Consider the following 14,741-nt stretch of genomic DNA (forward strand, 5'->3'; position numbering starts at 1 on the left):
CTCAAATCATCCGTGGCATATTTTGGCTGTGACAAAGGAGACAAGCTCAGGAATATCCCTTTCACAAAGCCTGCGGGATAAAATAAATAATGTCATTATGCTATATATGCAAACAGAATATTCGGACTTCGTAGCCACAAATAAGAATGTAGTCATTTTGTCATTTTGCCGTGTTGACAGGTGGGTAAAATGACAATGCAAGTGTGATAAAATCGCTCACATGAATTGGGCTGTTGAGAATATAAGAGCATAGATCAACTACACCAATCATATTATAGATTCAGGCCTTGATCCAATGAGGGATTTGGTTCCACAATGATAGAAAGGCAGGATATGTGAGAAAGATAAATGAATGAATGAATGAATGAATGGTTTGCATATGGAAACACATAAAGAAATATGTGGGGAGCACTGCAGCACATTGCAAGGTAAGAGACTGTTGCGAGGATGAAAACCAAGCAAAGTACAAACTGCTAAGATACAGGTTTTTATTCTGGCACATATATTTCTGGCTTGTAAATAATGGTCTCCCTATTGCGTGCCCAGGCAGAGACCCACCCCAACCCCAAGAGCCAATCGGAAGAAATGAATGACTCATGACAATGTGTTATGGGATTAAATTGGCCACTACTTTATTTAAACTTTCAGATGTAAAGAAGACCTTGGCTTAGGCATTGGGTGTGTATCTCTCCCAGTCCCCCTCCGATACAGCCCCTTTAACGGGGAACCCTGGGATTGCCGCCGTGTGTGTGGGGGGGTGCCCATCACCGCTTCACCCCCCCCATTTAGGCGAAGATAGACTAAAGGATTCCACACAAGGCATAAAACCGCCAAAGTTGTGACATCTGCTACGGGGAAGGCGAAACCTGCCAATGCAGGGAAATTCCTTCCCAGTCCTTTAACAGCAACCACCGTAAGACCGTAGCAGCACCCGCATACCTGTAAAAGAAGTTAATCTGTAATAAAAGAGCAAAGGGAGGGTGAAGCTCTGGAGGTGACTGTGCACTCTCAGGTAGGCTCCGCCCCTTTAACTACGCGAAGAGCGGACCAGAGTGAAGACTGCTTACTCACGGTCCATTCTGCTGGCTCTGCCTCTGCCCGCCACAGATTGGTTCATTTGAACTGAGGTTTGGCAGGAACCACAAAGGGCTGTGATGTGGGGAGGAGGACCAGGAACTTCTGCCGGTGTCTCAGGGATCGGGGGGTGCTGCGTGCGGCCACGGAAAGGGCGCCCTCCTGTTGATGGGAGAGTGGTCATTACTAAGTCTGGTCTTTTGTTCCGTTTTAGAATAAAGTCTTTAGTGGCATGGATCTTAGATGTCTTTCAGATGTATTTGCCACACTAAGAACAAGGCTGTGACTCTAGGGATGTGGTAAAAGATTCCTGCATTGCAGTGGGGGGGACAAAATGACCCTTGCGGCCCCCTCCAGTGCTACAATTCTATGATTCTAAATGTAATGAATAAATAGTAAACAAACGTGGTATGCGGATCAAACCTTTAAAAGCCAATAGTAAAACCAATTGAATAATATAACTGCTAGCATGTCCAGCATAAACACTCAGTTCCCTTGGGCTATTTCTGAGGCTGTAGAGCCCAATGTGGATACTGAGCTCCCCATGCCAGGCTGCTGGGGCTGCCAGCTACCCGCCATTTTAATTACCCACAATGTCTTTGATGTAGTAGTGTTCCAGGGCATTGTGGGGAATTTAAATGGCCGACAACCTATCACAGTGCTGCTGTTACCTACTGCTACTTGCTTGAGGTGGTGGTGTACCAGTGTAGAAGGGAAGCCACTAGAGGACAGTTTTCTGAAGACTGACTCAAACGTGTGGCTAGCTCTGTTAAAAAGGAAATGCTGTACCTGGGTAACCTTGCCCCGTAGAAGCATAACTTAACCTTCAAAAACCAATGCAAACCAGTAGATGTTTTACAATATTTGTGGAAATGCTTGATGTTTTAGCTGGCTCCATTGGGAAAGATTTCCACAGCTAGAGGCCAACTACAGTATATCTTGCCACTAGTTGATGAGCACATGCAAGCCTTAACAACTGCTGATAATAGTTGTTAACAGCATACAATTTTTCAAAAGCTGTTAAAACACACGCAAACACACACACACACACACACACACACACACACACACACACACAGAGGAATTGCCCCTTCCCTAGTGGAATATCTTAATCCTGCATAGAGACTGCAGTCGGTATCACCCAATACTCCTGAGAACATTCACTATTCTCTTCCTGGCCGCTGAAATCCATGATGCCCCAGAGGAAGTGGGAAACTATGATCTCAGTGGTGGGGGTAGGCAATTCATTTCTTACTCCGCTGGCCACTTCTTCCTGCCACAGAAATTAATTTCCTCTCTCTCTCTCTCTCTCTCTCTCTCTCTCTCTCTCACACACACACACACACACACACACACACACTTAAAGCCAGCTTTCCTGTGGTTTGGGATTTCTTTTCCATTCCCTCCACCCCTTTCAAGGGGTCATTTTATTTGACCCTATTACGCTGGAGGCATCTGATCAAGAGGAACTAGGCAGTGCCTCAGGAAGCTGATTTCACAGCAGCCGTGAAGACATTGGAAATTGGATCTGATGGTATCTTGGGCTGCCTCCGCAGTGCTCTTTCCCCTGTCTTTGAACTGAAAGCTTGCTTGTGCTACAGAGAACAACCTCCAAGGAGGGAATACAGGAGTTATTGTGTATATCTGGGACTGTGCATGGAATGAATGCCATTTTCAGGCATTACAAGGCTTCTTTATGTCTCTGGGCTCATCCATGCTGTGAGGTTTCTTCTGTTTGGGGTGTGACTTCTTGGCATGGGTCCAAGAGGTTAATCTTTTGTCCCTCAATTTTCCCCAGGAAAATCCGTGGTTTACTGCTGAATCGGGGGTGGGGGGTGAGGAGTCAATCTGCAGAAAACCTGATTGATGTTGGCTCCCATTCAGTGGTAAATAGTGAATTTTCCTGGGGAAAGTGGCAGTACAAAAGATAAACCTCTTGGACCCATGCCACAGCGCAAACAAGAAATATCGGACCAAACAGAAGTGTGAATGATCTCTTAAATCTCTGTCTCCTTTAACCTGCTCCTGTCTTAGCCCAAATGTCACTTTAGCTGAACTCCAGAGCTATTGATTCAATTAGAGTATTGCCCTTAACTTGAACGAGATGTGGATTGTAGCCACATATGCATCTTCCTTCCGTATTGTGGTCTGGCAGAGGATGGAGGTGAAATGAATGCCAGCTGGCTGCCCCATAGATCTGTATATTAGATCTCTTTTCTTGATCCTATCCTCTATTTGATAGCAGTCTCTAGACAGGCTTAAAGTCCTCCTTTCTTGCCTTGGCTTTATTTTGTCAAACACTGTGTTAATTGTTTTTGTTGTCTGAGTCGTTTCCTCCCTTCCCCCCCTCTGCCCAACGCCATGCAGTGGTAAAGGTCAGCTTTCAGAAACAGGCCTGTCCATGGCTGATAAGGTGTTCGGGAGATTGGATTTGAGTCATTAAGCTCTCTCTCCCTGTAGACATGGATTCTGCTCCGTTGCAGAGGAAAGACACAGACAAGCAGAAGAAGCGATGGCTTATCATATGAAGAGAGGGCATGCAAGAACGTACAGGCAGGCTTCATGTACCACGTGCTGCGCACACAGACCCATACATGCTTCTGTATTTGAGCACAGCAGGGAAACCTGTATATTGGCATATGAGGAAAGGAAGACCCTCCACCAACTCATAGAATTATTGTGAGTTAAGCTGCAACCCTCCCCTGCAAATGTCAGGGAAATTCCTTACCATCACCATAAAGCAGCAGAAAATCCACTCCCAATATTCCAGGGGGTGGGGGTGGATCTTTGGAAGGGGGTGGATTTCAGCACAGGCTTAATAAATACACTAATTCAGGAAGCAAAACCTAAGCACTTCAGGCAGGGAAGGCCCTCCTGTACAAAAAGCTAAAGGCCCACAATCAGCAAAGACTCCCTATGGGTTTCAGAGGGAAGGGTATGGCCACAACTGTATAGAACACCCTGCCCCATGCTGTTGTAGAACAAACCTACGCCACTTTCAGAACACTGAATAAGATCTCTCCTTCAGATCAAAGCAAACCTGCTGTGAAGGTGTTCCTTCTGATTCACTGGACTATTGAGACTTTGAAGAGGGAGGGGGTAGACAGCATTGTGCTGTCCTATGGACTCCCAGCCAGCATCATCCCTGACTGTTGGCTAAGCTATCTGGAGCTGATGGGAGTTGGAGTCAAGCAACATTTGGAGGCGCCATGCTGGCTACCTCTGCTTTAAAGGCAAGTAGCAGCACTTGGAAATGTAAAAGCAGCTGGTGCAGCTAATATTCAACATTATCTATCGAAATTAGACAAACAGGTACATTGGCACCTCTGCTAATTGATTTGCCGAAAAAGCCGAACCCAATTCATCCTGAATATGACTGATTTTACCTGGAAAATTATTCATATGGTCCCCACAGTAGGCCTCTGGCAGTTCTTCACAGGTCAGCAGTGAAGTCTGTAATAATTTATTTGCCACTCACAAAAGCTCTGTTGCATGAATATTTGGTAGACATGATGGAGGCAGAGAAGAAAGACCTCTCTGCTGACCTCACTGTCATATCATGAGCTCTATAATGGCTCTAAGTTATGTGCAGGCAGTTTCAAAGTGCATTATCTTTCTTGTATTCTAATCTGTTTCCCAGGAACTTCATTGCCCTTGACTCATTGCTCTACCAAGGTGCACTGCAGCTCTGCCATCTGTAGAGAGGACACCTAGGACCAATTGTGTCAAGGACTGATATAAATGATTGTTACAATAATAAACTAAGCTGATGATAGAAACGCATGAACAGACTTACTGGCTTCCCAAGAGCATTAGGAAAAACAAACAGCAATAGGATCTATCCCTGTCTGGGGTGGAGTATTTTAATCAGTCCACTATTCTGGCAGAGGCCACTGGCCCTATGACCTGTGCTGTTTCGGGTAACAATCTGAGCATGGCAAAATAATCATCAAGGTGACCTACTTGCCAGCCCACTAAATAAATATATACCTGTGTGCCTTATTCATATACCCATTCTGTATATAGAAGCTCTCCTTGGCCTACACACTGAAGCTGTAGCACAACTTAAGCAAAGATGCCCTATATACCCAGAAGCACCTGCTCCCTTTACAAGCGGAGACATATGGCTCATTAAGACATAGGTGATTAGGCACATGAAGCCCAGAGATGCAACATACACCATGCAAAAACAGTGTCTGCACCATGTAATAATGAGCACTTACAAGGAGACTAGCATATTTTATGCCCACATCAGCAAATGCATATACACGAGTGCACATTATGTAACATATAGAGGCCACTTGCTTATTTATAGTACAGACACTCAAGTAGGCCCTTTAAAAAAATACTGGAGTGTAGAATGCCCTCATTAAGATGGCAGCCCTTTTATTCTTAGTGAAACAGGGTCATTCATGATAATAACAACAACAACAGCAACAGGCGCAACAACAAGATGGGTGGGGTACAAATAATAAATCATCATCATCATCATCTATATTACAGTATGTTTCCTAAGTAATCCGGTTAGAATCCAGATATAGATGTGCCATAGCCAGCCATTTAAAAACAATGTTTTGCATTTATAAAAACCAAAAGATGATTTATGATCTGTGATGTTTGTTTTGCCATTATTCTTTCCTCTTCCCCTTTTGGGATACTGTCACAGAAGTAAAAGGTTTGGAGGGGAATGTGTTTTTTAAAGACCACTAGTCACAGAAGAATACAAGGAATCGTTGCCTCGTAGCTACATTTCCTTGCAGAAGAGGATTGCATCAGCTTGTGTTAAGTCTCAAGATGCTCTCAGATGCTCTTTATCCAACACCAGTGAAAGTAATCAGCTGTATAACCTGCTTAGCACTCAAGAGTCACGAGAACCATGACCACTCCTCCCTTCTCAACTCTTCTGCCCTAGCCATATGTTATCTGCACATTCACCCAAAGCAGCCTGCTGACAGAGAACAACATCAGGGAAGCAGGATCTGAATGTTTAGAAAGGCTGTGAAACTGTAATATTGTGCAGGTGATTTGAACTCCTCTTGTAAAAGGGATGGCTCAAAAGCACTTTATGCTATGTACTTGCTGCTTCACCAAGTCTGCTGTCTTGAGCAAGGACAGACAGAGGGTTCTTGCCACAACCAGCTTTCTTTATAAGATGACTCACAACAATCTTTTACCAACCAGTCCTCCCCCATTATAGTCATATTACCTGTGCAAAAAGTTGGACAGAAGAAGAAAAACACACACAAGCTACTTATATCATCACGGACTAGCATCATCTACACAGAGTGTTGACCTCATAAATGCTATGGGGGCTTTAGTTTATAAATTGTGCCTTTCTTATAACTAATTACAGACATTGTTCACCACTTGAACTCCCCCCCCCCCAATATTTGTTTCCCCACTGGGTGCTTAAATGTGGGCACATTTCACGTCACAAAGCTGTAAACAAAAGGTTTCCAAAATCCTTACAACTGGCTTAGTTTCGATGAGGGAATTTATTATTCCAAAAAAGGGCTGTATTTAGAAATAAGAGCACTGACTTCATTGTAAAGCTCACAAAGCAATGTTTAATTTTAATCACACAGTTAGTTGTGTTCATTTAAAGTGGATTACTCATATGTTTGTAATTAGGCAAGCATTAAGTCCTTTGTTGTGCTGGGTCAGCATCTTGTAGGATTTTTTTCAGGTCATTGCCTCCTGTCAAAACACTGATTTTGTCATATAGCACACACACAAAGAGAGAGCTTGAGCTTCCTACAAACTGTGTGTGTGTGTGTGTGTGTGTGTGTGTGTGTGTGTGTACTTGTATGCATACACACTCATACGAACACACATGCCTGTCTACTTATTTTATAAGAGTGTATATAATCATTTTATTTCAATCGTCAAATATTAGTATATACTCCTTAATGGTACATAGTTAGCATATGGTACCACTTTTAATTATTATTATTTCATTTACTACAAAAAAAGTACAAATATAACAAAAAGAAAGGAAGGAAGAAAGAAAGAAAACAAAAATCTAAACTGTAAAACCTCAAAGCCTGGAAGGACAAAAGTACAAAGATACAGTGCAGTTTCAAAGGGAAAATAAAATATTAACTCATACAAAGGTTTGCTTTACAAATAATAAAGATACATAAAAATAAAAGAATTATCCACCTGTTAGTTCGATCATTATTGAGACTAAAGGTTCTATGTAGTCTTAAATGAGTCAGGCATTAGCATATACTGGTGGCACAAATCAAATCACATGTAGGATATTTATAAACTCTCCCTTCACTTAAAGGTTGGTTCTAAGTGTGTAACCTTGTATATTACTGGTACTTGTAAGACTTTTCTCTGAGTAAACATGCGTATGGTTACAATGTTAATCTGCAGTTTACAAATGCTTTAAGGCTTTGGTTATTGGACTACTAAAGTGTGGTCCAATAGGCCTTGATTTTTGATGAGTTATTATTATTAATGGATTGTTGTTGAATGGATGTAATCTGTTGAGACAGATTACAACAAAACGATACAATGCTGGAGTTAAAATAGCATAAAAGTAACAGCAGTGGATTATAATTGGGAAATGAATCGCATTCATTAACACCCTCCTGATCTCTGGCCACTGTGCCATCTGCACAAAGTTTTGTCTATTATAGAAGTATACATATATGCCACTCTTCAATAGAAATGGATATTCTTAGGGAGATTATAAGCAACTCAGGCACCAAATGGTGTAATGTAAATGTGTAAACAGCCTCCCCCCCCCCCCACATTATACATGATCAGCCATACATTTGTCAGGTTAGTAAAATAATATCTTCAGAAAAAGAAGGCGAACCAATATTCCCTGTGCAGTATGTGATGATCAGAGGTACACATTTTCCTTTGCCACATTTGTGTGACATAGATCTAATGATGTCATTCTTTGGTACCTGTGATGTCACAATAAACTCAGTGCACATAGGTTCACTCACACGAGGCAGAGGAAAGGACCAAAGGGACAGATCCTGTTTGTTCTGTTGGAGAAGAAAGAGGAAGATCAAAGCAAATAAAATCAGCCAGTATGTTTGAATTCTCCTGAACATACTGGCTGTGGTGGTATTTACCACCTGCTCTTAAAGGTATAATCCTGCCTTCCCCAACCTTGTGTTCTTCAGATGTTTTGGACTACAACTTCCACCATCCCAACTACTGGTCATGATTGGGGCTCATGGGAATTGGAGTCTGACAGCATTACCAAAGCTGATTAGTACTATGCCACAACACTCTTTTTTTTTAGACAGAGAAATAGAATGAAAGATACTGACAGAAGGGGAACAAAAAGTGGGGCACCTTTTTGGCATCCATCTGTCTTGGGAATCAGTGGAAGAGTGTGCCTTTGGGGAGTGAAGTCAAACCATTTGAGAGTTACAGTGACTAATATGGGAGAGACATGTTTTGGGGCAGCTGGGGCAGATGAGGGCATCCAGTTGTGCTGCTATAGGTGCACCATGACATTTATTCTCTCTCTGCTCCTCCCAGCTGTCATTCATCCTCTGGTCACTGCTGTGGATACACAGTCTGTCTCCAGGTACTGTGGTCATCTACAAGGGATTCCCACACAGTGGGGTTAATGTTGTCAGCCTTCACATCCCATTTGCAGACACAATGGCCTTGTGCCTGAAGCCAGCTCCATGAAGAGCAGGTCCTTGAGGATCCTGCCATCTTTCATTCTGGGGACATGGCCAATCCAGCGTAGACGTCGCTGAGACAGTAGTGTGAGCCTGCTGGGAATGTGGGCTTGGAAAAGCACGTGATCTTTGTTTGAGACTCTGTCCTGCCATGTGATGCCCAAAATCTTTGTGATGCAGTGCATGTGGAAAGTGATGAGACGTCATTCCTGGCAAGTGTAAGTTCCCCATATTTCTCTGTCATAAAGCAGCATGATGGACATGAAAGCCTAGTAGACCTTCATCTTGGTCTTTCTCCCATACCCTTTTGGAGAGGCATTGTCATAGCTGCCTTGCCAATATACTTGTCCAGCTCAGTGTCAACGGAGAGGTTGTTGGTTATGGTAGAGCCTAGAAAAAATTGTCTACCACCTCAGGCATGTGGTCACCAATGCTGATGCGTGGACTGCTATGGGAGGAGGTAAAATAATTTATAAAGTATGAAATTAAAGGAGGGTTTCCTGTTGCAGTTTGGGAGTTGAAGGTGAGTCTGGAAAGATTGAAGGCACTACTCTAACCAAGGCAGAAGATGGAAGTAACACTCTTCAGGCTTTACCCTGGTACAAATAATCAAGTCTGAGCTATACTTCCCCAAAGATGCTCAAGCGTAGTATTTGATGCATCAGCTGAAAAGTTTCCCATGGCTGTGTAACAGTTTTGTGGTTTGGATCTAACGCACAGGCAGGGTTGGAATAGATCCCTAAGTCTTATTCAAGATCAATGCAGTGGAAGAGTTTAGACGGGTACAATTTGCTGTTGTCACAGTGTGAGACCAGCTGAATGCCTCAGTCTGCCAAGCAACTTTTTCATGCACAGGATCCCCCATCTAGGGCAGGGATTTGTGCAAAGTGAAACACAGCCAATTCCTCTTTAGAAAGCTTGCCTTGCGTTAAGCCTATTGCAGCATTAGTTCAGTTGGTTCAGATCTGCTCTGTGAATCTAAAAAACATAAATTCAATCTCTTTGTTCTTCTAGTATTAATGTATTTATGTAAACACATGTTTCTTCCAGGGAGCCATGCGATTGCAGGTCTTTTCTCTCTCCTGATTAAGGATTTGGATTTAAATTACTATAATATTAACAAATATGGTGAAATATTTAAATGTTTCTCATGTGCTAAACAGCCTGCTTTCAGAGCTATGTTTATGCACATCTGCCTGGTGTCAACTGAGTAATAAATTACCACCTGCAAATTATGTGCAAATCACCAGTTTGTGTACACACCACATCCAAAGTAAGTTCGGTAAACTTCATTTCACCTTGAACAGCAACAATTTTTATACTCTTATGGCTACAGGCAACCGTATCAGCTTAGGTTACATTAAAATGAAGGGGAGTTTCATAGTTCTTGATGGATTGTGACAATTGTCTAGATCGAATTTCAGCATGTAGTGATGACACCACATAATACTGGTCTTGAAGAATCCACACTGCTGGCCTATATGCTTCTGAACCCAATTCAAGGTGTTAACACTGACGTATAAAGCCCTAAAAAAAACATGTTCTCCAGCTACCAACCTGTTCATGCATTAAGGTCAACTGGGAACCCCCTTCTTGTGGTCCCACCACCAGGAAAAATGCATGGTTTGGTATGAGAAGTGGTCTCCATTCATCAATCATCTGGCACCAATTGAGTCATTAGGTTTTGGTGCTGCTTAAAGACACATCTTTTTTTCTATTCAGGCTTTTGGAAGAAGGCAATATATGGCTAGTAGCTATGAGTTTCCTTGCTATATTGTTATAGATTATGCTATGAATTGTTTTTAAATTGTTGTTTTGTGTTTAGAGCTGTAATCAGTATGATGAACGGCAGGTTCATAAGTTGAATATTCCCTTTGTCTTTATGATGCGGAAGAATAGGTCCTCTGTGTCTGTGTTGCCAAGAGGCAGTCAGATCTCTTGCTAGATCATCGGACACCCTCTTTATTAAACTGAAAACAAGGATTGTGATAAAAGTCATGCTGTGCGATTTATTATTATTACTTCTAATTCATCACACTCATGCGTAAATGAACGTGCAGGCTATTTCCTAGCAATGTTTTCTTGTGAAGTTGGAATAAAATAAAGGGGTGTGTTTGTGTGGCACCACCACTTTTAGAATTCCTAAACCTCATGGTATGCAAAATATCATACATTCATTTGAAATCATTTTGCCTTCCCTTCTGATATAGTAAATGATGCATAGCTCATTAGTTAATTGTGCTTGCATTCAGCAAGCATTGAGGAGATTTTTGGCTGCGGCTTGTAACTCCTGCAATTCTGATTCAGATGTGTGGAGAGTGGAACTCTCACATCCCAACATCCCATCCCATGCGCGAGTGACTTGTCGTGTTCTGCTCTGGAGTGCAAACGTTGTTCCAAGACAGTTACCTGCATCTTGCCCCTTGAGCTCAAAGGTGCTTTTACAAAAATTAAAGTTGCAGGGATCTTTGAAGAAAGCTTTTAATCCAAGATCAGAAGTGGGATGAGGGCTTTTCCCCCCTTTAAAAAAGTATGGAGGTGATATATTCTTGGTGTGTGTGTGTGTGTCAGTTATCTCTTCGCTCCTGCTTTATTGGGGGGCACACTGTAGTTTGTGTTCTACTGATTCACCTGTTGGGTGTGGGGTACTGTGTAGAGTATCCTGTCTTTGATTAAATGGCCTATTCCATTCCAGTCCTGTGAACATATAAAGAAGGTGTGTGCTTTGTAGGATAAGTACCTAACATGTAGAAATCGAAAATACAATTTCTGCATCGGTCTCTTGGTGCCTTTTTATTTCTGATCTTGTCTGGAAGATCTATGGATTGTGTCTTCCTTTATGTTGGGCGATAAAGAGAACAGTGCTTACAAATAAATCACTGGTGATTCAGAGCTCTTGCTCCTGTGATGCGTACTTTATACCTTGTTAGATTTGAAATTAGCTAGCTATTACTGCTCAGGTACAAGATTCCTAAGTCATTGTTGATGGGTCTCTGAAATAATCAACTCTGTGTTTCCAAAGGCAGGATTGAGCGTTAAGAGACAGAATGAAGTGGAAAATGTCAATCCTCATCAACGATGTCTGAATGCCTTTATAAAAACCAGTTGTGTTATCATATCTCAAAGCATCTTTAATTAAATTTTAAAATTGGGCTCAAGAGTCCCTGATCCCCCTAGGTTCGTGCATGACTTTAAGCAGTCATGGCTTCCGTCAAAGTATCCTGGGAGCTGTAGTTTGTTAAGGGTGCAGAGAGTTGTTAGGAGACCCCGTTCCCCCTCAAACAGCTACAATTTTCAGAGTGGTTAAACAGTCATTCCTTCTTTCCAGGGAACTCTGGGAATTGTAGCTTTGTGAGTAGAATAGGGGCTTCCTAACAACTCTCAGAACAAACTTGGTTTAAATGAAATTATGTTTGGTTTCCATTAAAATTTGGTTTCCATTAAAATTATTAGTAAAATTGTAGCTAACCTATTTCTTTTTCAACATGTAAACAAAACCAGCAGTTTTTAAATAATTTCATATTAAAAAATATCTCACGTTTACATCACTTGGGTAGGCTTGCTTAAACAAAAATGGGTTTTATCAGGCATCAAAAACACTACAGTAATCACACCTGCCTAATATCACTGGACAGTGAGTCCAAAATGTTGGTGCTGTTACCTGAAGGGCGGATTCCTTGCAGGTGTGAAATGAACATTATGTGGTGCTCATAGTCGTGTAAATGTAATATCTTCTATATTTTATGTGTAATATTTCATAACTCTATGGTGAGATGGCTTCCCAGGGTTAATATTGGGATTCATGGCTTAGCTTTCATTTCGGCACTTGCATTGAATAACTCACTTAAATTCCATATAAATGGTTGAAGCTGTGAGTCCTATTCATATAACGTACATTGAGCTCATATTCGCCTTGCCCTCATCACAGCCCTTTCAATGTATATTCAACGCTTCACAAATCTTTGGTTGTTGGGGAACGGCTTAGTCATAATGACTCCATTTGACACCTGACCTCAGACTTTAGCTATTTGATCAGAAGTACCTGCAGGTATATAGAGTGTGTGTCTGAGTTGATTGTAACACATTTCCTTCCTTTGGATCAGAAGTGACTAGGCCAGGAAATTGCTGTAGCAGAAAGGAGGCGAGGAGAATGCTGTTAAGCTCTTGACTCTGGCTGCCTCAGAAATGTAATTGTTGGTGGTGGTTCTTCTGGGCTAGATAGCTTCATGCTAATACAGGCCTCCGTTTGCCCCTTGTTGGATGTGCTGAATTGTATACAGTATATGCATGTACAGAACACAAAACTTTCCAAGAAAAATCAGTATAGGTGAATTGGTCCTAAGAATGATTGCACCATTGCCATTCAGAGGACATTGCTTCCAGTCCCTTTATTGTGAATCACTGATTCATGAGAACGATGTGAACCATGTTCAATAATTAAATGAGAGAAAAAGAAACATAAATTGTTATTAGTCGTTCAGTAAATTTCATGTGCCCTAGTTTGGCTGCTGCTCACCATCAGCTAATTGATATGCAGATGTATGTATGGTGAGATGAACAAGGATTTATGAGGTTAGATCCAGAGTAAGTTCTTTGCACTCAGCTCCTGTACTGATAGAGTTTTTAATGTAGAGATTAGTATTAAGAAGTTGGTAACTTAGGGGCTTGTGCTAAGGTAACATGACCCAGGCAGTTGCAAAGGCCTAAAAGTTGCTGCATAACTTTGTATTAGAGACTCTGAAAAATGCAGTTGTTTCAAGCCATTCCACATTCCTCTCGTTTATTTGTGAATCCAGAATACATTTACCATTGAAGCCAGTGGGACAAATATGACTCCTAGATTTCAGTGTGACCTAAGTGAAACTAATTTAGTTCAGGTCCAACCTACAGTGTTGATAGCATTGCTTAGTAGAGTAGACAGCATGCTGGGGCTGCTCTGCTCACCTGACTTCCATTGAGAGGGAAGAGGTGTAGTGCTGGAAAGGTCAGTGTGGTACAGATGTGTTGGTGAAGCAAATCTGATGCTACAACTGGCATGTTTGCACTCCCCGGACCTCACTGCCACACCTCCCCCCCTCCATCCCAGTATGCTGTAGTGACTCAGCCAAACAAAGGTCAGGTGAGTGGCACAGCCTCAACACACCATCCACTGGTGCCCCTTAGTCATCTTTGCTGGTGTTCTACTGCTTCCAGAAAGTCCTTTCTCTGCCCCATTTCGCATATCTTGAATTACCCCTCCATGCTTTCAGTCCTATTCGATAATGTAGCTGTGGTTTCTTTCCTTTATGCTGCTTTACTAATGAATGAAAACCAGGGAGAAATCCAACAAGATAATTGATTTTTAGTTATTAGTCAATTTAGGGGGAAAACCCTAGTGGCTAAAGAGCAATTTTATCAAAAGCAGTTAATTAGTTTCTGCTAGACGATTCCATAGACAATGCCGACTTCACAATAAAACTAACCTCTGATAAATCTTCCTCGTTTTCACACTTCGTTAAATGGTTAAGAGAAGAACTGGTGGTCTTGAAAGAGATGGAATTAGAAGGTTCTGCACAGGAAAATTGCTAAGACGCAGCCTAGTTCCATAGGTTGACTTCTTGAGATCTGGCTTCATTGAATATGAATTCTGAAAGGTTTGCTTGAGTAGGTTCCGGTGGCCATTCCTCGCTTTCCCATTTATTTGCTTGTATATATTTATGGATCCCCTGAAATATATAGCAAACATTATAAAAAGGATTGTGCAGAGTACATAATAACAATTGTTATTAGTATCTGGGTGGGGTAGTGTGGTGAATCTACATGTTTCATTGTGAAACTGGAAAAGTAGAAATCACAAACTCTGCAATGGATGAAAAAGGGGCCACACTTGTTGATCTAGAGCAGTCATTCTCAACCTTAGGTTCCCAAATGTTCTTGAACTACAGCTCCCATCACCCCTGACCATTGGCTATGCTGGCTAGGAATGATGGAAATTGTAGTCCAACAACATCTAGGGACACAAGGTTG

The 14,741-nt window shown here is 41.9% G+C and overlaps 1 protein-coding gene across 26 annotated transcripts in view; it reads left to right on the plus strand.

Annotated features, from left to right (window-relative positions):
- The window catches only part of NRXN3 (neurexin 3), a 1,197,396-nt gene that overhangs the window by 321,290 nt on the left and 861,365 nt on the right, over positions 1-14,741 (plus strand). The window lies entirely within an intron of this gene.

This window comes from Podarcis filfolensis, assembly GCF_964270895.1.
Source record: "Podarcis filfolensis genome assembly, chromosome: 1".
In the NCBI taxonomy this organism is placed as follows: domain Eukaryota; kingdom Metazoa; phylum Chordata; class Lepidosauria; order Squamata; family Lacertidae; genus Podarcis; species Podarcis filfolensis.